This window comes from Vipera ursinii (genome assembly GCF_947247035.1).
Source record: "Vipera ursinii genome assembly, chromosome: 2".
Lineage (NCBI taxonomy): Eukaryota > Metazoa > Chordata > Lepidosauria > Squamata > Viperidae > Vipera > Vipera ursinii.
The window spans coordinates 23,052,810-23,058,612 of NC_139513.1; the positions used below are offsets into that span (position 1 = coordinate 23,052,810).

At 40.2% G+C, this 5,803-nt stretch overlaps 1 long non-coding RNA gene across 1 annotated transcript; it reads left to right on the forward strand.

Moving 5' to 3' along the window:
* Positions 1-2,423: 2,423 nt before the first annotated feature.
* LOC310636550 lies at positions 2,424-4,923 on the forward strand. The gene is made up of 3 exons (XR_014491744.1): positions 2,424-3,270; positions 3,312-3,632; positions 3,668-4,923. It is a non-coding gene; the product is annotated as an uncharacterized lncRNA (long non-coding RNA).
* The last annotated feature ends 880 nt before the right edge of the window (positions 4,924-5,803 follow it).

Below are 5,803 nucleotides of genomic sequence, written 5' to 3' on the forward strand. Positions count from 1 at the left end.
TAGTAATTCTCTGTCTAGGAAAGCCACAGTGAAACAGATGGCTGTTCGAATGCCCATGTAACCAAGAGCGCTGTAAAACATGGATAGACCCTTTATTGCATTGCAGTATCAACTGTCCAGTCTGGGAATAGTGAGGGTGATAGTTCACAGAGTATATTGAAGTAGATTGAAGATGCAGATAGTAGAGTCCTCAGTCTGTTAATATTTTGTCTATAGGTCTGAGACAATAAAGACCCTTGGTTTTGAGTGTAATGGAGGAGAAATTCCACTCCAAGCCATGCACATGAATAACAAAGTCACAGAGTGCAATAGCCATTGGCAAATTCCTCCCCAACCATGTCTTCAATCTGTTTCCTGGCTTTGTAGCTATGAATGTCAACATTACAGCCAGAGTTTTGGCCAGCATAGCAGAGAGATAAACTGAAAAGATGATGCTAAAGGCAAATCACTGTCTGAGGTTGGTCAGTGTAGAAAGGAAGATAAGAGGGAAAGCAGGAGGAAGTAGGTTAGCTTCCAGTTGTTGCTTTCGCCAATGGTGTATGTAGGAATTTGATGAAGATTCTCAAAATCAGAAATGTAAGTTGACTTTAGCACAGGTCATAGAAACATGAAGCGATTCCCAGAAGTTCTTCATAAGCTAGGAAGACCATAATCTTGGGGATACATTGATCTCTACTGCTTTTTTAATTTAGAGCACACATGACAGCACTCATGCTTTAGAGCACTCATGACAGTCAACTGCATCTGAAAAGTCCAATGGATTTAATATGTCCAGTTTCTTTTTTAAAAAATTCAGGACTGAAATTCCAAGGAAATACTAAGATATCAGTCCTTCATAACTGGCATGTCCACCTTCGAAACCTCATAAGCATTGCAAAATCAGCCTGTAGTTACCTTACATCTGCCAATCTCAAAATTTTGGGAGCACTGAGAGAACATTGTGAGCCAATCAATGTGCTTCCCTCTGACCAAATGGATAGTAGAAGGAATATGCTTCCATCAATTCTCTGTCCGGATTCGAAGCTATGCTCTCTTTCCTCTTTTTAACATGTTCACATGGAATGTACATATATAAAGTGTGATGGAGTTTTGATTGCCCCATCATTTTCAATCTGTTAAAATAGATCTTGATGGCCAACAATATGGCAAAGTTATGAGAGAAGTTCCTTTCCAGTAACCTAGAAAGAAATCTCAATGAATTACCAGCCAACCTGACATTATTTCCTAGTCTTATTTTTTTGTGTGCTCTAAAAATATCAGTAAATGTCATGAAAGTTTCACTCGATTCATTCTTTGGGGAGCATATTCCAGTACTTTAAAAATATACACTTTTTAAAAGTAAGATTTAAACTGAAAGGTTTATACATCCTCTCCATGACCAGGTTTTCTTTGTTACCTTCTGGGAGGAGGCTTCATGGTATCGGACACAGAACAACTAGATTCTGTAATAGCTTTGTATCCTATATTATTGTTGAAAGAAAAAGCAGGGGCTCGCTTTCCAGCTGGGAGATCACACCATGAAGAGGGGGGGGGAAGAAACCCCAAAGCACTGCCGCCATTTGAAATAGATGAGACGAAGCCAGCTACTCGAGCGGAGATCTTTATTTGCAGGAGTGAAGTAGCACTCAGCAGTTTGGTTCTGGGTCAACTGAACAACCAACTGGGTGAGTGGAAGGGTTCTTATATGGTTCTGTGGTTTTGAAGTTTGGGGTTTGTGCAATATGGCCTTTGTGTTCTAAAAGAGTGCTGGGTAACTTCTATTGTGGCTGATGGTCATGTCCTGTGTTGGATTTTGGGGTGAGGGGGTTCCAATTCTGTCATTCTGCTTTTGTTACTTGTCCAAATCTTGCTGCAAGGGGTTTTGAAAGAATTAGTTTTGAATGGGTTTCTGCCGGTATTATTTGTTTCCTTATGAATGGGGCCCTTCAGGCCGCTTTTAATAAGCTTGTTATCTCTTTAAGTAAGGGCAGGCTCTCTGCGGTTAGTGTTTTATTACAGTGTCTGGTTGAAATATGAGCCCTAGGCAGTTTCTATTAGTGGTTTGGCTTTTCTTTCTCTGGAGGCTTTTCCCTTTTGGTTGATTTTTATAGGAAATATGGGAGGGGGAAATATTGAGGGGGGGTTGTAAATATTTCTTTCAGTATCAACCTTGTTAATTCTCAATACTCTTTTTTCTGCTTTGTATTCAAAATGGACTGTGATTTTGTGTGTATGCATGTATGTATACAACACACGTAAATATCTGTGTATGGATATATATATATATTCTTTTAAGAGCGGGTATCAGAATTTCATTTTTTTTTAAATATGTGCCAGTGTTAAAACTGAAAAAGTGACAATGAAGGTTATCTTATTTTATCTAAGTGCAATCAAGTCTTTAATCCATAGAGTGAATGGGCCTATACATTTATCTTTCCAATGCTGCAGTATCATCTTTTAGCTATAATAAAGGCATATAGAATCCCTTTACACTATTCTTTTGTCAAATTCCAAGTACTACATACTTAGTACTACATTCTAGGAATATAGTTAAGCACATGCGCTTTATTGTACTAAATCCAAGCTCCATGCCAAATTATGCCCTTTGTGAACCCAGCAATGTTTACCAGATACCTTACAATGAGGCGGCAGAAATTCTTTATCCATTAATGCTGCTATGAAGCTACTTATTCAAGAATTCGTTTAAGCTTTTTAATCCTAATATGCGCCTGTTAAATCATAGTTTTAATTCAGGGCTTTTTTGGTACATTGGCACCTGGCAGGTGGTACACGAGCCTGCCTAGCCTACACAAGAGTAGCAGGGGAGAGAATGAGCTAAAGCTGTGCAGTGCAGGACTTGCCATGAGAGAGGAGCTGCATAAAAGGAGACAGTTTTGGCCAGAAAGGGAGAGAAAAAAGAGACTCCAGAGAAAGAGACAGAAGAGAAAAGGCTTTTGTCGGAGAAGCGGTGAGGAGAAAGAGAGGGGCGTGGAGTCTTTCTGGGAGAAGTGTGTGAGAGAGACAGAGGAAAGGCTTTCTGGGACAATGTGTGTTTGTTTGTGAGAGAGAGAGGAAAGACTTTCTGGGACAATGTGTGTGTGAAAGAGAGAGAGAGAGGAAAGGCTTTCTGGGAGTGTGTGTGAGAGAGTCAGAGGAAAGGCTTTCTGGGAGAATGTGTGAGAGAGAGGCAGAGGAAAGTCTGGGAGAATGTGTTTGTGTGTGAGAGAGAGAGGAAAGGCTTTCTGGAAGAAGTTGTGTGTGTGAGAGAGAGGAAAGTTTTCCTGGGAGAATGTGTGTGTGAGAGAGAAAGAGGAAAGGCTTTCTGGGAGAAGGTGTGTGACAGAGTCACAGGAAAGACTTCAGGGGAGAATGTGTGTGAGTCAGAACAAAGTCTGGGAGAATGTGTGTAAGAGTATCAGAGGAAAGGCTTTTGGGAGAATGTGTGTGAGAGAAGAAAAGCTTTCTGGGAGAACGTGTGTGAGAGAGAGGAAAGGCTTTCTGGGAGAATGTGCATGTGTGAGAGAGAGGAAAGGCTTTCTGGGAGAAGGTGTGTGTGTGAGAGAGAGGAAAGTTTTTCTGAGAGAATGTGTGTGACAGAGTCAGAGGAAAGACTTTCTGGGAGAATGTGTGTGATAGAGGGAGACAGAGGAAAGGCTTTCTGGGAGAACATGTGTGTGAGAGAAGAAAGGCTTTCTGGGAGAACATGTGTGAGAGAGAGGAAAGGCTTTCTGGGAGAATGTGTGTGTGTGAGAGAGGAAAGGCTTTCTGGGAGAAGGTGTGTGTGTGAGAGAGGAAAGGCTTTCTGGAAGAAGGTGTGTGTATGTGTGAGAGGAAAGTTTTTCTGGGAGAATGTGTGTGTATGTGTGAGAGGAAAGACTTTCTGGGAGAATGTGTGTGATAGAGAGAGACAGAGGAAAGGCTTTCTGGGAAAATGTGTGTGATAGAGAGAGACAGAGGAAAGGCTTTCTGGGAGAATGTGTGTGTGTGTGAGAGAGAGGGGCTTTTGCAAGCAAAGGGTGAAAGAAAAAAAGGAAAAAAGTGAGAGGGAGAAGGAAAAAAGAAAAGGCATTGACTTTCTCTGTTGCACTAGAAGGAAGCATTAACATTAAACCTCAGGTTTTTACTTTTCCATAATATTATAAACTAGCCATTTCTATAAGAACAAATGAATCTAACAGTAAAACCCAAAATTCCCCACTCCCTTTTTTTAGTCTTCCAGTTTTTGACACCTTGCTAAGCATTGGTGGTATTCAAATATTGTCCTGTCCTAAAAATGGTACAATCTCTGAAAAGGTTGAAAAGCCCTATTTTAATTGATTGTGAACATGATGTTTCTATGGAAAAGAAGAGGAAATTCCCTTAACTCAGCTCAATAAAACTCTACCTTTTTGTCAATTTGCTTCAACACGTAACTATATGAATTAATAGATTGATTAACTATTGATTTAGATCTTGCCCTGCTGTCCATTGGGCTAATAAGCTAATAGACTTTCAGAGCTACTAGTAGTACAGAAATCCAATGCAAAATTATTTCCAGGCACTCACCAAGTCCAACTTCATGATCATCTAAATGGTGCCATCTGCTGGCTATCACCAAAAAGTTTTACTACATGTTTCCAATCTTGTCAATTTCCAAGAAATTTACATCAATGTCTACATTGGCTATGGAATTCTAGGACTGACACTCCATAATGCTGAACCATCAGTGAAATTGCCAAGAATCAGAAACAGTACTCTAAATTAAGCTATGAAAAACAGAATCAAGTATGAGTTTTTGGAAAAGGAGAACCACAAGGGTTTTGTGTGTTAAAAAAAATTATAGATGGTTGATGTTGCCCTGTACACCGCCCTGAGTCCTTCGGGAGAAGGGCGGTATAAAAAAAAATTAATAAATAAAATAAATAAATGTTATGTATTGATGTAAATTACTTGGGAATAGTTATAAATATACAAAATAGTTATAAATAGTTATAAATATACAAAATTAATAAATAAAATAAATAAATGTTATGTATTGATGTAAATTACTTGGGAATAGTTATAAATATACAACTGCCGTGTATGTTTAAACTCCAGACTGCCTGTCTGCAGAATTGTAAGCTTGTGTTTTGGGCGGGAATAACTGCTTTAATTCCATTGGCCGCCACCTATCAGCGGTCCGTATAAATTGAAGTTAAGTGGCTGTTAGGGCTGCTTCTGTGTTAACCTAATAAAAGTGTTGTTACTTTCACCTTTGCCTCGTCAATGCCTCAAAGATCCCAGAACATAACAGTAGCGACAAAGGCTAAGGAAGAAAGAGCCAAGAGTCACTAGGGGTAAGACCAGGCATCAGTGCCCTGGTAGGAACCACATTCCCCTCCCTGCCTACCAGCAAGCCACGCTGGAGGCACCCACATCCTAAGGGACCCGTCCCTAGGATCAACACAGAAGCCCTTAGCAGCACAAGGCATTGAGAGGTCAGTAACAACTAACCATGGCCAAGGTCGGCAAGTTGTTGGAGTTAGATGTGTCCTGAGCTTAATTACTGTCTGGTTCTGCCAGGTTGTTGTTCCTGATAGCTGACTTTTTGGCTGTGATGAGGCTTACAATTGGTAGCTGTTCTGGTGTTATTGTAAAATGCAGTCCTTTGGATAAAAAGTTCTTTCTGTTTGAGTAAGCTGTCATACACCAAGAAAGATCTTACCAGCAGTTATAGCAAAAAGGTCATTGATTGCCTGCAACAACTACTGAAGGACAACGCCAATGACAAGGCACAATGCTACCACCTTTACCTTTAGGAGGTCACTCCATGCATATAGGGATTCCCGAAAATCCACAAACAGAA